Raw genomic sequence first — 20,084 nt, forward strand, 5'->3', positions numbered from 1 at the left:
CACAGAACATTTCTTAAATAATATGTACATTTAAAAATGATAAAAATTAGATTTTAAATAAATGCAACATTGAAAGAAAAAATAGGTTTATCGTGCATGGCGAATCATCCTGTATATTTATATAATACTGCGCCCAATTATAGTTACTAATATAGGAATGTATTCTCTGAATTCGTATTAGTATATTCTGAACGGGCTTAGTTATTCCTTTGATGACAATATTGCGACTTGATATACTTCCTACAATTATAGTCTCCTGGAATCGTATAATTTTATCATTTCAAAACCTCAGGATTGGAGTCTGGTGGAGAAAAAATTTTTCGGTTAATATTATACTCGAATATCGTAACATTGAAAATACTCGCGTGAGAATAATTAATTTAATCTTTGTCTAAACTTTAAACCATAATTTCATCTCAAATGCCCGTGCGCACATTACATACTAATGTGACGATTTGACAAACTAATAACGAAGTATAATTTTACATCAATGATAATATTATGTGCTGTAATATGATATGTGTGTAAAGTGTATAATGTAAATTTCGAATGGAAATTGGAGTATATATAAGTACACAAAACAAGTCATATATAAATTGCAAAAGAAAAATAATGCTGCAAGTACCTTATTTTACAATAACTAAAATCATAATACAGAAATATATTAGGTGTATACAGCATCATCACCGAGTGGATATCCTAAATCGATCCATTTAAAAAAAATTAACGTTTTTATAAAATTACTTTTTTATTTGCTTATTACGTTGGTTTACATGGATATTTTCCACTTATTATATTACTTACGGGAAAAGTACGCCACTGGTCGCTAAGATTGTATATTATTATACAAACAAAAATTAAACTTTGAGTTTTATATTAGTTACATTTTTTCATAAAATTATTTTTACAATTAGCTAAGGTTTAATAAAAATGTTAACCATGAAAAAAAAAATATAAAATTTAATTATAATTTTAATTTTAAATGTTTGTGGAGAACAACAAAAGAAATTAGTTACAGTAGAGCAAACATTTGTTGTAAAAATGAATAATGTTTATGAGCTAATAAATAATATCCACTATTATTTATTTTATCTTTATTTTCAACACTTTTTGGTATAAAATATTCTTTCCCCGATAAACTTAACTGATGATATTATATTCAATAATTTAAGATCAATAATTATATAATTTATACTTCGTCAAGTGCGAGGTAAATTATTAGGTTTATTTCCTGATCATACAAATCAGCAATATTTTTTACACGGATAACATTGTTTTGTTTGTGCCTAATAATATACATTTTTATTTCATTTTAATTTATTATGAAATTAAAAAGTGTAGATTTTCGATAAAAAAAAAAAAAAGATAAAATTACTCATTAACTAATTAAAATTCTTTTGCCGATAAAAATTATAAACGTTCGGTAACGAATAATTTACCGGCAGAATGAATAATTACGCGAAGGTTACGGAGTCGAATCTAGGAACTAAAAATAATAGTTACGGGATCGAGTAACAAGGAAATACACGGCCAAGTTCAAAATTATCTATTTAATATTAAGCTAATAACAATATCCGTCTTCCAAGTCCAAGGAAGCAATTATTCGGCGATTTACAAATAAAAATATAATTATTGATTGGTGGTGTCTTTTACGCTTGATTTCGTTCAACAGTCATGATTATCACTCAATCGATTGAATTGTAACTATAATCGGTATGTATGTTATTTTTACCAGATGATTTACGTAAATAAACGGTATAAATAATTATGATAAAACGGATTACCGTCAAAACAGTTAATTTTTTTATGAAATATATCCATAGTCATAAATAATAACTATATGTAATCTAAAATAAAAAAGTGATACATTGCCATTTTTAATATGTCGTTAATAGAAGATATATTATAAATTATACGCTAATATGTCAACAAACGATTTCGTTAAATACCAAGCACTTTATATGAATATTTTCATTTTGATATTATTTTATATATTCAATAATTTCATAATAATATAGAGTGTGTTCATCAAGCATGCTCACACCTTTTCCTTCAATAATTAAATTATTTAAAATCTGATTTTTGAGAATTTTAAATATACTAGCTTACTAATTGAAGACCACATTTTCAACCTAACTTAACTTTTCTAGAGATTTATTTTAGTAGAGATAAAATCTTCTATTTTTCAAATTAGCAATTGTTTTTTAAAATACATTACTTAGTAGAAAATGCTTGAGAAAATTTTAATTTGTCAAAATTCAAATTCAAATGAGTAGTTTTTGAGTTATTTATTTTATTTTTTTATAATAAGGATATTTTCAGTGTAAAAAGAGATTCTCATTTTAAGTAGTTTGTATAGCCACAGGACACTCCTTAAATATAGGTATAAAATAAAAATCTTAACAATTTCAAAGTATAGTCTTTAGTCTTTACGTACATTTAAACATTTCAAAAATCGAAATTTGAGTAAATTAATTACTGAATGAAAAAATAGGGATAAGCATTTTTGGTCAGCCACATTGTATATTTTATAATTTTAAAATAATTTATTTAAGTAAATTGAGAGATTTTTAAATGCAATTATACATTTTCTAAATTTACATAGTTTACTATTAATAATAAATTATCTATACCTACGCCAGCGTAACGTATTATACCTTAATACCTTATAGTTTATACTATATTATTTAATATTATTATGAAGCTGCAGCTGCATTTGTGTAAAAAGTAAAATATAAGTGATGTCTGGCAATATTGTTTTACTTACGATACCACGCGAGGTTGTTTCTAAAAATACAATAATAATAATTAGTGCAAGTTATAGGTATAGTTTACCTGTTGTACGTCGGTAGCACACATTAGTCAATAACGGATTATCGTTATTCTTCATATTATACGAGTAGATTATCTACATTTCGGTTCACTGCTCATTGAGGCTGTAACACATAAACATAATATACGCTCTACTGCCATGTATATCGCCCAGTGTCATAATTTTTGAAATTACATAAACCGTAATCCATTAAGCGACCAAGCACGCGTATTTTGTGTGTACATTCCAAGGTATAAATATAATTATATTAAAAACGTACGCCAAAATAAATATATGACATAATAACGCCCATGCAGTATTATACTTTAATTATAAAATGTTATTTTGTGCATAAGATATACAACGATATTTCTTCAATTTTACGAAAAAAAATCGACGAACACACTAAAATAAAGATGTGTTCATATTATAAGCATATTGCATAAATCACGGGTCCGTGGTCAAGAAACTTGTATTTGTATATACACAACGAGATCGGTATAATACTCGTTATTATAAAAAAATTTTAAATTATTATGATTATAATATTTGGCATAAATACAACACATATCTTAAAGACCATTCGATATTGGTGAAATTGATTTACATGTCCGTTCAAGTAGGTATACATGATCAATTAATAAGCTTAAATTAAACCGCGTTTTATAATATTTTAATAATATACTCGTACACACATAATGTACCTATACGTGTAAAATATAATTATATTGGTATATTTTGAATTTTAAAAATAAATAAAATCCTTTTTTAAGAATTATTTAAAATCGAGTACAACTTTCACATGCGAATCAAAAAAATTTAATTTATTCTGAGGTGTCTATTACATTTAAATGCTAATGCTTTTAACGTTTTGTTTCTTAAGTAATATTTAGTAAATATTTTGCATAATATTACCTATAAACTCCAAAAATATACAACAAAATAAAAATATTGAACGAATTTATTTATATTTAATTAAGCATCAAACAAGACAATTAAACTGTTTTCATGATGTATACATTATATAATAAAATATGTAATAAATAATAATATTTATATAAAATAATGTATATTCAACTGAGGGGAAAAATGCATGAAACTCAAATTAATTCTAAAATATTATATACGTCATTAGTTAGTCATAATTATACTGCAGTAATTTAATTAAATATCATTAATATACCTTGCCTTCTACTCTGATTTTAGTATTCGCCTTGTTTCAGAATAATAATATGATTTAATTATTACAAACTCAAAATATTGTTTTCGAACTTCATAAAAATATATAGGTTTTATTTGAGTTGATTTATAAAGGGTTGGTATGTAATCGATGAATATTGTCAGATCGTAAACTATGGATACAAATTACGAGAAATGGATTTAAGTCCAATCGCTTAAAACTAAAACAAATTTATAATACGAAAGGAAATGCGTTTCAAATTTTTAGTCATCTCCAAATAAAAAAGAATAAAAATAATGTAATAATATACGAATGACATAAACAAAATTGTATTTTTCGTTGTAAATATAACGTAGGTAAATGAATAACGGTTAAACGATGTAGTTGCGATAAATAAAATAATGGTACAGACTGAGAAATTTATAAATTGGCAATCGTAAACGACTTTTTTCACGTAAACCTATCTATAACATTGACAATAATAATATGTAATCTATTAAAGGCCGAAAGAGCTTGGAAAAAAGTTTTTGTTTTCCTGACATGTGTAATACCTATTATTTATACTACAATATTTTTTGAACTATACGATATCATATTTCAAGGGAAATAAAAATAAATAATTAACCTATATATTTAATATTTATATAAAATAAAACGTTTTGAAAATCGAACAGCCGTTTGAAGTAGATTCCGGGGATACACGTCGCAATAATATCACGTACGTGTGGGCCTATGAAATATTGATGAAAAAAATAAATTGTTGTAATGATAATAAACTATACGACACTACGTGTAATATATTATATAGAGTTGTGTTTATTTGTGTATTTTTAATTCGCGCGGGCGGCGATTATAAATTTATTTTTTGGTGTCGTAACGAGTCTTGTAATTCTATAATAATATTATGCACTGTTGGGTGCGGGACATATACAATTAATGCACTCGTATGCCATACCTATAATATAGTAACGCGCGCACACACACGCGTGCAATTATTATTATTATGAACTTATCGTTAATATGGGTAATTGGTTTCGAATTCGATTAGTATACACTCTGATGCAAAAGCCAAGATCCGAATAAAAAAGCCAAACTATCTTATAATTATTATCATGCATTTTTTTGAATTTAGTATACATAATATTATAATATTTTTCTTATTTTATTACGCTTTACAAATAATAATAGCTCTGTACAGCTCTTATTTGGTGTGAACTTCTACTTCTAAAGCTTATAAAGTAAAAATAGCATTACAAATACTTGTTACATTCAAGTTGTATAATCTATTAAAGTATAATAAGAAAGTAGCAATTAAAATTTGTTAAACTTGATTCAGATTGAATCCTTTTCAAAAAAATAGTTGACCACCATAAATTTCTTAAAATTTTCAAAGACAATGATTTGAGATTAATTAGAGTGAAATACCTACGATTTTGTAGCAACTAGTGATTATAAAAAACTGTTCCACGTCGACAGAATTTAAAGATAAAAATTTAAAACTCTTAATTTAATGAGATAAGTACATGGCAAGTTTATAGATCACTGGTTTTTAAAATATTACATGTGATAGATTTAAATGTCATCGAACCGGAGTTCTATTTAAGTACTTATTCAACCAATTTCTTGATTTTCATACAAAACTTCCACAGAGCTATCTCTTCATTTGTTGACGGTATCCTTGACAGTACTCTATATATACAGGCTCTCAATAAGAGATAAGTTTTGAAATTAAATTATCATTTTAACAATTATAAATCCCTAAATTATTTTGCAATGAAGTACTTTGATTCAAATGTTATGCCTTTGCTATTGATACAGTATCTGTCTTATATTTTAAAATTACATATTTAATGGAACTAAATTTGTAGCAGCGTATTATGCTGCTGCCTGTAACCAAGTGCCCCAATCAGTAATTACTGACTTTTGAAATAGAAATAAGTGGGGATAATTTTTTTTAAATGACTTGCAGTTTTAAGGAATATTTTTTTTACAAATTATCGTATATCAATAGCCAATAGGAATTAACGTAGCAGCAAACTACAGCCAAATACGTCACGCGCACAAAAAGCACATACTACTTTCAATCTTTCAAAATGTAGTTTTATCTCTTTATACTTCTCTTATGTTCATTTAAATTTTTAAAAAAAATGTGGATTATTTAACAAATTTAATTTAATTATAAATGTAAAATACGTAACAATAACGATACAGCTTAAAACAGTCTACATAGTCCTCCGTTGTATTTCTATAGTTTAATCAATTCAATTATTATCATCCACAACAAATATATGTTAATACTTAATACATAAAACTTCACGCTCTATCTGACACTTTATAACATTTCCGGGAGGATAAGGTTTTCTCTACTGAATTTCTGTTGTCCAAATAATCAGTTTTTATCTGTATACACATATTTATTAACTAATCATAATAAGTTATTACTAATAACTATATAATAGTGAGATTCTCGTTAGAAAACAAATAGGTATTACACATATTATACAAAATATTATACATCGTAAAGTAGCAAAAAATTATTATTTTAATAACTTATATGTATATGGCGAAAACCGGTTTAAATGATACAATTTTGGAAATTCTGCAAGAATAGAAAACATGAAAAAATAAATAACAGCGTTTCAAATAAATGGTGACCTTTCATTTGAAATCATGTGACGAATTTAATTAGTTTTTTTATTTCTTTATATAATATATATGTATATATATATAATATATATTATGAAATACAAACGGATATACTTTGTGATACTTTCTCGGTTTAATACTGTCTTCGAGAATTTTATTATATAGTGATACAGTAAAATATTCACATTCCAATACTAAAAAAAACTGTTATATATCAACTTGATCGAAATTTATAAATTAAAATTATAAAATAATCTTAAGGATATTATAGCTTGAGTAAACTGGACTTCAATTTAGAATGCTCAGACTACTAAATCAATTATGGTAATTTTTCTTTATATACATTTAGTTTCTGGTTAATACGTACTCGAATAGCATCTTGAAGTAAATATTTACATTTCTTTTTTTATTTCTAAGGGAACACTTCGATTAAAATGTTCTGTATTTCCTTAGATCAACTTGTCCGATTCTAATTTATAATATTTCTTTCATTTTCAAAAAAAGTCATCGACCAGACTTAGATTAATATAACATAGTATATTCATGAAAAATATACTTCAAAGTCTGGTCTGAACTGATTGAATGTCCATTTCAATACAGAAAAATATGGTATGTTGGTGCTCTCGGCGCTGGAATCTCGAAATGACGAGACGATGATATTATTTTGCATTTGTCTTACTTAATTTATTAAACAGATTTACGATTATGTATTAGTACACACATTTTATATTTTGTTAAATATTGTATGACTAGTATGAGTGTCTGAGATCTGGGTACAATTTATAGACGCGTAATAAAATATTTTTGATGTTTAACAATTTTATCGTCTGATATTTTTCCATGAATATTAAGTTTAACACTAATAAAATGCTAAAAACTAATAAGTAATAAAAAACATATTCACAATTATTATTGTAAATTATTTCTATATGCTTACTAAAATCATGTAGTAAATGTATAGGTACAGAACAATGGTACCTAAAAACTGTATTTTATACAAAATATAATTCTGTATTTTTATTCTATTTTAATAACATTTACATTTATTTATACGTTGTACCCAACCTATCGATGAAACGTCATTTATAGCCTAAGTGTATGAATTTATTACTATAACAAGCATATTAATGTGTAACGTATATAAGTCTACAAGTTATAATATAATTTAGATATTATAAAATCTATTTATGTTATGCAACCCACAAAAAATTCAAAACTATAGTTCGTTAAGCAATCTAAAATATAATAATAATAGCTACGGCGCTAATCCAGTTTGGTTTAATAATAATTAGAAATGAACAATCATTCGATTATAACCTGTAGCATTGTTGTGACACCTGTTTAATATAATATACATATAATATTTTAATAATTTTTTTACTGTCTACATTGATTAAAGTCATATACAATCGATACACGAATGCGTTTACGAAAACAAATATCGTTAGGTATAAGATTACTATCAAATACACTATTACCTTAATCGAAGACTGTCGGATTGCGTCCCAAAAACAGTTAAACGAATTTTTTACCCCATTTTTTATGTTCTGATTGTGTCCATTGGTAAAATAAGTAAGCGTTAATTTACATTATTTAAAATATTATGATGACCATTAACTAGAAGTCGGATTCTTATGATTTATATCTTTATATAAGATTTATATTTGTTTCTAGTGTATGCAGCTAAATGGGATGAAATTATATTTCATGAAATATAAAATTTATAAATAAAATTGTATTTTTTATAAAAAAAAAAAGTATATTTTACAAGTATTATACAATATTTCTATTTTTATAAATATTTTTTCGAACAAAATAATTAATAACTATATTACTTATTATTTATATGCGCCATTTATGCACCAATTAATTATTAATGTAAACAAAATAAAATAAATTATTTAAACTGAATAATTTAATTTCGTTTTCTTTACAGAATATCAAAAGACTATTTTGCATTTATAAGAACATAAAACATCATATATTTGGTATTTTAAAAGAATGTTAAGAGAAAATATTGCTTATTTAAAACGACATAAAAACATCATGTTTAAAGAATTTTCTTAAATAAAAATCCTATCTCTAATTATAAAGGCGTGTACAATATTAATGATATGAAATTGGCAAATTAATCAAACCAAAAATATTAGCATTACATATTATTAAGTTATCATTATTTATTATATTTTAAATACAGTCAGTTAATATTTTATGATAGAATATTTTTTACGTAACAACACATAAATTAAAAAGGTATAAGATAAAAAAATAAAATCATAAATTTGTTTATCAGTTTATAAAATAATAATCACAATCAAACATTAATATTAAATAATAGTTATTATATCTAGTTAAGGTATTTATTTATTTTAAAATTAATAGATAATAGATTTTAATTGAAATAATGTTAACGTTAAGGTATTGTAAAATTGATATAATTTTATGTTTTAAATCATTTATTCATTTGTCAATAAATTCTTGTTTTCTTATAGTTTTTAATAGTTTGATCTGCATCTTTTAAAAGTATTAAATTCTGATTTGACACGTTTAAATAAATCTGTACGCCATACGGGCCAGATATAATAATTAATATATTTACCCTGGCCCAATACAAATCGGTAGATGTTAGTTGCGTCCCGATAATAACATAATATGTAAGTTGCGGCCCGTGTTCCTGTCATGTATCATCAAATATATTATCATTCAAATTTTTACCTTATTCAATTTAAGTATTATAAGTTATCAGTTATAATAAATAATTAAACTAAAATTAATAATAATTTAAAATGTAAATAATGACAATTAATATAAAATGTATAAAAAATTTAAAAATCAATATTTTTAACCATATAAATATTATAACAGTAATTTTAACAGTCCTAAGATTGTTAAAATAAGAAGGAAAATATTGGTTGAAAATTTGTAACATAGTACATTTTAAATTTCAATATAAAAAATAACCGGAACGCAATTAACTCATGCATCAAAAATACACAGGACGCAATTTACATAAAAAAAGGTGCATTGGGACGTAAATTACAGTCATCCATACAAACAAATAAAATTGCACACTGCATATTTTTAATTTACTTCGCTTTAGGACGTAATCAGATAACGCACACTATTAAATACTTACTCATTATATACCTATGAATGTTTTATTTTTCCCATATACCCATTACTTCCTACAAGAATTTCAATATAATGTATTTATGCAGTACAACTATATTATTATATAATCCATGAATTTATTATTATTATTATTATTATTATATGTTTCTCTTTTCTTTGAACCCCCAATATGTATATATACAAAGTTTTCGAAATTGGATCACGGTCGCTAAGTGTGTAGTGAATCGCTTCAAAGTTTTTTCGGCAAAGCAACCGACAACGACGCGTTTCCGACGTCCAAGACGCGTACAGCATATATTAAACATACCTATATATATTACAGTATATACTTGAGTGTAAAACAAAAATAAAATATCAACCGAGTTCTTTCAAACTTTTCAATCTTTCCGCTTTCGCTGTCACTTCTGTTTGTCACTCAGACATTTTTCCCACGCTACCTTTCGGCACACTGTAATACTTAAACGACTATATAAAATGAAGTACAAAATCCTATTTTATTAATCACCCGAACGATGGGAACATCAAAACATGTTCCGTACAGTCTGTATACGGAAACTTCTGTTAATCCGTCCGACTTATAATAATTACAACCTCATCTGTTCTTAGACGTGTAAATGTGTACCTAATCCAAATATACATGCTTTTACGATGATTCGTAATTCGTATAATATATACTAACAACATAACGTACCTACGATAAATACGTATATTATAATACATACCTATTCTCATTCTTCGATGATTCTAGTTACCATCTTTGATTGGAAAATTTAAGAAAATTTTCAAAATTTATATTTGTGTCGGGCTGTGAATTTTCAATTTTCAATTGGTTGCAATTTTGTTTGCATTTGATTTGAAAATAGTTATCATGTGGTGCTAATGTTATTTATTTTTATTATTTATTAACAAATTATAAGTTATTATACTTCAATAACTATTGTTGGGTTTTATATTTATAAAATCGTAAATAATTATTGCAGATAATATTTGTACTCTTGTAGTTAGTTGTATGTGTAATTAATATCTAATTACATAATTTACTTGTTTAAATCTTTGTGATGTTTTATACTTAATTCCAGTTTTATTTGTTTTTTTTTTTTTATAATTTTCTAAATCCTTACTACGATGTAAATTTGTAATAGTCCCCTAGAATTGATTATCGATTTAAATTGGTAATTAATTATAATCGGCAATTACCGATTATCTTCAAATAGCAATTATAGTATTTACGGATTAATTGTTATTAACATTGATACGATCTATTAAAAAAAAGATAAACGTATTATAGCTAGTACCTATATAATATTATGACCTTTCAAATAACGATTCGTAATTACTAATTAGAAAAATATTTATATTTTGCATATATTTGTGTGTGAATCGACAGAAATATCGTATTAAGCCGAAATTTAATTTCTATTTCTCACTGCCGCAGTAGCGACCTTGTAACATGTAACTTGTAAGACACAACTTTTACATACTTTTCTAGTGTATAATTAAATTATTGAGTACTATTATATTCATTTTTATTATATTTATCTATACAGAATGACAGTCTTAAATTGTATGATAATTCATGTTCAATTACAAAGTGTCTGAATATAATATGTACAATCAAGGGCAATATATTCTGTTTACAAAAGTATTATAGATTAAAGCTATAGTATTGTACGAGTATTATGCATTTGCAATGTTAATAAACTATGCATATTAGTGAGGTAACAACTTATTGAACTTTAACTAACCTTTTAGCCTTTGACTAAAGGGTAAAAAAATTATAAAGTGTATCGCGATTCGTGTTTCCTTAACAATTTTTCGCTGTCGTCTTTTGCCATTATAGTTCTATAAAGTCTGAAAATATTTAAATATAATATTAATTCTTTTATTGTATACAACGCAATACGCACATAAAGTACCTATCTGTTAAATTTACACACAATTATTAAATTATACATATTATATACAAGTACTATATACTGTACTATACTATGATTACTATAACTATGTAAAAGTCTATATCTCATACGAAACATAGAAAACGTATTAACTACCAATGAAAAAACTCAAATATGTATATAGGTATAATGTAGTTTAGAGATTGGGTCTTGTATGCATAAATGCAATTCAAATATAATATGTATATATAATATATATATATTATATATATATATTATATAATTTAAATGATACAATTATTATACTAAATTGAAAAACTTATAAAATTTCAACACTAAATATTTTGTATTTTAAATGTCATAATTTTTATTAACATGAAAAAAACACTCAAGTCGATAACTATCAGATTATTCTATAAATTCAAAAGGTTCGGACAGGATAGTATTCAAAACACTAGCTGTTTAATGCATAATCACTCAACACTCGCTCACCTAGTTGCAATTGAGCGTGTTGTGCTTTTGTGATTATATTTTATTAATTATTATTGTTATTATACTAGTAGAAACATTAATAAATCATCTCATACCTACTCAATAAACAATTTACGACTCTGATAGTGGAACTCTTATTAATGTTGATTGTTAATAGATGATTATTGGTATAATATATTATAGATTTGTTTTTAAAATTATTCAACTTTTATCTTTTTTTTATTTATTATTATTTAAAAATTTTCAGCACATTAGGTGCTATTACAAGTACAGTAAGTTATAATTACAAATTAAAATTTAATTTTTACATTTAAATTACTAGTAAAAACGTAGTTATAGGTTGTTTTTTTTATTGTTGAATATTTTCATATTCCGATGAATTTTTCTTCCTAGTTGAAAATGACGGGCTCTGTCTGAGTCTTTCAGCTTGGCGTGAAAGTTTGTAAATTAGATTTTAATCTAGATATTTATTACGAGTATTTTCAGTGTCGTTATGTATTTTTCGATTCTTCATAAACCAGGGGGCTTTTAGGCAAATCCTAAGGAATTTGTTTTGAAGGATTTGTATTTTTTAATTTTAATGAGTGAAGTTGCCGCCTAGACAGGGCAGGCATACGTGAAACAGTGATTTGATTATTGAGGTATGTAGGAGGATTGATGACTTGATTTGTAGTGTTGACTTATGGTTGACTAGAGGGTAAAGTTTCAAGTAAGTTTTTCATCTAGGTGGACTTACTTTTATCTAAAAAAGTATTTTACGACTAATAGTAAATAATGAATTTGATATCTAATGAGTATAGTTTTGTACATTATATAATCAGTAACCTTGTACCACACTTTCAATTGTTCAAAATTAAAATTATAAATTATATAAGACAAAGAATAAGAACATTTTATACTATATGGTAAACATAATCTATCCAAAATTATGCCACATCTATAATTAAATACTAAAACATAATATTGTTTATATGATGTGTCGGTCACTATATAGCTGTCAGATGGATTACCGAAAATAATACACCGAATTAAAAAATAATAATAATAATAAATAATGTATATTTAAGCGCCGGTTGTGTCAAATCACTTCCGTAATTTGTAAGTATACATCATGTTCATGTATAATATATAAAAGCTTATTGTTATATTATGATGAAAACTCATTTTATTGACCGTCCGTCACGCCCACGCTGAACAAATCGATTTAATCTACAGTGATACGGAAACACTGATCTCTCTAAAAAAATATTTTATGATAATTAAGTCAATTATCTCTCTTGTCAATAAATTCCGTAGGTGTATAGATAGTAAATTTGTAAATACAATTAAGTAAACATAATAATTTTATGTACCCACTATCACACAGTTAGCCTCGTCGACTTTTTTTTTAGCACACGCGATTTCCTAACGATTCTTTTCTATGCAAATTTAGTTTACCGGAAAAGCCAACACTCAACAGGTAAGTATGTGATATGTGCACTATACGTTTATTATGTTAAGATAACAGAAAATTTACCAAACAAAACACAATATGTAAATTAATAAAAACTACTATATAATATTATATATATATAAAGCAACACATGTCGTGAACTGTCGGAAACGAATGCGGCGCGGTTCGTGATAATAATAGTCGGTAATTCGCCCCCCGAACGTAATTTCCAAGGACGTACAGGATTTCGTCGATTGAAACGACAAAATAAACGATATATCGTGATAATGACTGTAAAAAATAAAAAAGGCGTAATCTCTCGCGGAAGCGACACGACCATAACATGATATATAATACACACACTGCATAAGTAATCTTAAAGAAAACAAGTTCGTGTCAACTGATATAATAATATAGATACACGCGTGACCACGGTTACGCATACGGCGCAGACGGAGACGTTTGTATGTATAATAATAATAATATAATGATATCGCATCGAGATTTGTCGCGTCGAGGAAGTAAAATCAAAACGAATAAGTGAAATACAAAAAATGAAAATCGATCAGTGTACCCACCACAATACAGGTGTTTATATTATACCGCGTCTACACTACGCGTATATAATACGATAATAATAATATAATCTTATTACACGCTCACTATGTATTATATTGTGTATGTAATTCCTATATACGTATAAATAATAACATAATAATAATATGTCTGCGGGCGACGACGACGATGACGACGACGGCGATCTACGATCGGACAGACCGCGGTCGGTAGCGGTTCAACAAACGTCCGCTAAAAATTCAATAGACTTCCTGCACCGAAGCCTGCCCGGGCCTTGAGACCTGCGTATCATCGATGTCGTTATATTCCACATACTTATACCTTAAGGTATATTAGTAGTGGTATATATATTGTGGTGTATTTATATTGTTATAGTACTATTTTATTATTATTATTATTATTATTATTATTATAGTTACCTGTGTGTGTGTGTGTGTTAAATTATATTATGTACGTGGAGAAAAGTGGCGTGTCTGGTGGAATATAATGTACATGCGAAGAAATCTGCCGCGTGTAGGTGGAAGTGTATACACACTCATAATATATTATTACTATGCATCGAATAATAATTATATTACTATATAATATGCTGTACGCGTATAATATAATACCGTCAATGTCAAGGACGTCGACGGAGATGTCAAAATATAATAACACACTAACACACACGTGTGTCTACGAGTCCAACACGTTTGGAACGATAATATCGTACGTTTTCGTGACTCAAATAACAATAATAACATACTGCATGTGCAGTAATGATAATTGCGATGAGATGTTTGCATCTTTTTGTAAAATGTACATTGCAATCCGGGAACGAAACAGATTAGTACCTACAATGGTATATTTTTTTAATTTCCATCAATTAGTGGAGTTATGTGTGAATTAGCCTTACAAATTAACATTCGTTTAACAGTTTAATATTAATTGTAGAAGTATAAAAGTAAAGCCCGGAAAAAAATTAATGTCTTTAAGGATTTTCAATATATGACAAAAAAAATTATATTAATTATTTGACAATGATTTTGAAAATGGCCTTAAAATTGCCAAAACAATAAAATAATCAAATATTTTTTTAATAATAAGTATACTATAAGGATTAGCAAACTACTAGTTTTTAAGAATTTCTTCTACTCAAAACTAAATAAAAATAAGCCAATTAAAATGCCTAGATGAGCTACTACATTCATATGCTAAAAAAATCACGAGAAACTAAAGCTTTTTCAAAGATCAGACCCAAAGTTAAATGCACATATTCAGATATACTACGAGTATAGTAAATTATTGTAAATCGGGTTCATATTTTGCTGCAAAACGAACGTAAATAATTTTTATGCGACTTACCTCCAAAACTGATTTTTTACTATTGTTCTTAGCAACAATAGCAGGTACATATTAAATTATTTCACTGTGACAACATTTTTTTTTAATACCTAATCTTATATATATAAGTATTATTATACGATATTATATGGGGATTCAGTAGACGTTTATACTCTTAGTCTTAGACTTTTATAGCTATACTTTTATTATATTTTACTTTCGGTGCACTTTCACAAAATAATATCGTACCAATAAATGCCCAAAAACGGAAAACTATAACTACGATTCAATTTGGTAAATAATAAAAATAACTATCATATGTGCAATAAAAAATTCACACAATAATTAAGTATTGCACACGATCATAATATAACTAAATATTCTTTACATATATATTGTATAGTAGTTATTGCATTTGTATCGACAATATTTGAAGAAAATTAAAAATAAGTTATCTATAGGTATATTATTATAACATTATAATCATCATTTATTCAATACTCGTGGTATTTTTTTATATATTTAATTGTTTAATCAATATTAAATATCTAAGTATTCTGTTTTTACTATATTCTATTTTATAAATTATATAAATGTAATTTATATTAATTTTATTTATATCGGAAAACAAAATAAAGATTCTGAAACGAAGTCTAATTGTTGTAATATTGAAAATCGAAATCCCTCAGAGCCACTGAGGCTAACATATATAATTATATAGTAGTTTTTACTTATTTTTTCTGAGTCACTAAACAAATTCATAAGTTTATTTTTAAATTTATTATTTAGTGAAAATTAAAAGAATTAACGCTAGTTAAATCAATGAATCAAAATTTTTATTAAAACATGCATTCTTCTTCATTAATTTAATCGAACTAGAAAACCAAAATATTTCTTTCAAAAAACGTAAAAACTAAAAATACATTATACTGCACATTTCATCTTTGCTGTAAACCGTGTCGTTACTTTAAATTTAGATTTTTATAATAATTAAAATTAATATGCTAATTGTTAATTTTTATTTCAGTTTAAAATTTAAATACTATAATTCAATGAAGTTTAGTTGTATTCAACGTATTAAAATGTGTTTCGAGTTGCCGAATTATTACAATTAAGGTATTTAACTGAATAATATGGAAACAAATTTAAATTGTTTATGGTGATGTAAATCAACAGGTATAACAAAACAATAATTTTGTATTCTTCAATAAACATTTCTGTATTATATTATATTAATAACAACATATTTAGTAAAATTGTACAATACTTATAATATATTACAAATTATAATATGTCTGTAATTCATATAAACAGTATATCATACAATGTATATTACAAGATAATAATTATAAATTATGAGTTTATGACTAATGCATATATTTTTCACAATATGTAACGTACATCTATGTACTTTGTTTTACCACTTAATTGTAGTGAAGAACCTAATTAATTTAATTTTTTGTTAACAAGTTTAAAAAATGGTAACCGTTTAAAATATTTCTTTAAATAGTTGTATGCGGTTTATACATTGTGTATATTGTATGATATACTAATATGACGTGTAAGTACGTTTATGTATATTAGCTTTTCTTTATAATAAAACGAGTAAGCGCAGTTACTCTCCCCTCTTCAATATTATTAAAGACACGATAATTGTTATAACAATACCTATACATAAATTAAAAGTTAATAATAATTTAGTTATTACTAAAAATATTACTTTTTTTTTTTAATTTTTACTTAAACTATCTGCAATTCCAATATTTTTGTTTTATTTAAATTTTTTATTCTTATGAAGTGATCGATTCACTATAATAATGTAATCATAATATCAACTATTGATTTTTAAAGTTTAAACAACGTATTGAATTTTTTATTTTGTTATCAGAATACTTTTATACAAATGTTAAACGATTAAGTTGTTTTTTTTTTTTTTAATGATAATCATTAAAAGTTTAGTTGAATGGAAAAATATACCACAAATTTTATGATCATACAACTAGTCACTTAAATTATCTTTTTTAAATTTTAACGCTTAGGTATTAATTGTTAATAATAAGTAATAACATTTTTTTTTACGTTTAATATTCGTTTAATAACCAATATTTATATACCAACATTTAAATTTTAAGTAGATATGGTAAAATTATTTTGCTTCGTGTTACAGTTAAGCAATACAAATATAAAATGTTAGAAGAATAAATTAAGTGCTGATAAGTACTTAATATTATAATATAAAAATTTGAACATGTTATTCAAATTTTACAAAAAGAAACTTTTAAACTTTGAACTATTAACTGCTCACTAATCAAAACTTAAATTAAGTATAAGTACAGACACCACTGCCTACCAATCATACATTTTGAAATTTCGAACAAAATTATAATAGGTCAATATTTTTAATTTAACAAATTCTATACAAATGATTTATGACTTGAGTCGTGACTTTTCCAACCCTTTAATAAAATCGAAAAATATACTTTACGTCTTCACCTTAAATTAATATTATGTCGATTTTTATCTTTTAGAACGATTTCAATACTTGAACGATTTTATACTTATCGTCTATACGTTTTGAGAATGTATAAACAGGTTTATTTATTTCGTATTTAGGTGTTGGTATTTTTATAACCCGGTAGCAGTTTTATTACTATTTCAGTTTTCATTCCTTATCCTAAAAACTCGGTGCAGCATCCATACACTAGTGGATGCTCGTAAAATATAAAGCTATTATTTTGTAGGTCTTTTGAAGAAATTTTACGATTTTCCCACCCTTAAACTACAGGGAAAAAATGCACGGACCATCGGAGGGTGGCATTTGTCCGTTTGCCTTTTATGGGTTCCGCGCGATATTCCAACTTAGTATATATGTAGTGTATATAATTTATATGTATAAGACCCTTCTCGTCATCCTACTGAAATCGTAAATCACATTATTGTTCTGTAGTGACATTTATACTTGGCGCCCGTTAAAATAAAATGATGAGACGATAATAGAACTCCCTTTTAGGAAGTTGAAGACAAAAGCCTTCAGTGGAAATCGAAACCTTTAAAACTTTTATTTTCACTTTTAGTTTATGGAGATTTTCAAGTGAAAAGTTTCTCGAAATATCGAATATTATAATATTATAGCCTATAGGTATACATTAAGGAAATAAAAACAAAAAGTAATTGATATTTAATAATTCGAAAATAATAATTAAACTTGCTATATGATTTTGTTTCAACATTTCCACGAACAATAACTGTACATTATTTAACAAGCAGATCTAATTATTAATTATTTTTGTTGTCTATGTAAATTTATTATTAAATTAATATATTATATTAAATGCGCGCGTAATCCTATTTATACCAATACATAAATCTGTAGAGTGTCTCTTTCTCTCTTTCACATGCACACACAACAGATTGTTATTATAGGGTTAAAACAAAAAGTTTGGAAATACAAATAAAATATACAATAAACTAAGTATTATGACATTAGTTATCTCAAAATATACAAAACAGGTACGACTACATTTTTCGACTCGTCCAAATTATTATTCATTACTAAAATGACTCACAGCGCGGTCAGTTCGATAGTTAACGAGTGCAATAAAAAATATAATTATTAACAGCCATGTTCCGATATATCTAAAGTTAAGTATTTAATATACATTAATAATTACTCTAGATTTTTAAGCCAAATATGTTTTTTTAATTTTTATTAATAAAAACTTTATGTTTTATCCTCAGCTACGGAAAACTTATCCATAAAGATTATAAATCATTCCCTATAAGTTAACTAATATCATAATGATATGGTTCTCCTGATCCCGTTATAGGTAATATATTAATAGAGTTGACCACCGTGATTTTAGGTGTTCCAATGTTAGCTATATGTGTATAAAAAAATTCATAATATAATGTGATGATTAAATTTTTTTTTAAATTTACTCGTATTTTTAGATGATGTATTGATTATATAGTTATTATAAAAATTGAAAGATATATTTTTATAAGCCTCGATGATTAAATAGTTGAGACCTTATAACTTGCATCGTCTCACAATTATTAAGGAATATCAAATTAATTTAACGTATACCTACGTGAAACCAAAAAAATGAATAATAAAGTGCGAGCATTAAAATCTCTTTACTGCTAGATTATTTATATTACATTGAAACTATATTTTTAGCTTTTTAGATCACTAATGCACTCGCTACCACTATATTCATAATAAATTAATAACATTCGTTAAAGCTTATCCCTCACGAAATATATCTAAATTCGTTGGCGGATCTACACATTTTACCAAAACCAACAAATAATTTTATAATATATTGAAAATTATTTGTTTTTGCTCAATTTCAAAAAGGCATAGACTTACAAAAAACTAGCCTTTCAACTGAAACAATATTTCAACGCTTTTAGAAAACTATACTTAAATTGTCTATTTCATATTTGGATCAATATTCATGTTTGGTAGGTCGTGTATATAGTATGGTGATAACTGTTAAAAATATAAGCCATGGAGTGACTGCATACGTAATAATATTATATAAATTATAACCATTAAAAATAGATTCTAATCGTAGAAAAACTTGATCTTTT

This window comes from Melanaphis sacchari, unplaced genomic scaffold (assembly GCF_002803265.2).
Source record: "Melanaphis sacchari strain LSU unplaced genomic scaffold, SCAv2.0 Contig4_pilon_pilon, whole genome shotgun sequence".
In the NCBI taxonomy this organism is placed as follows: domain Eukaryota; kingdom Metazoa; phylum Arthropoda; class Insecta; order Hemiptera; family Aphididae; genus Melanaphis; species Melanaphis sacchari.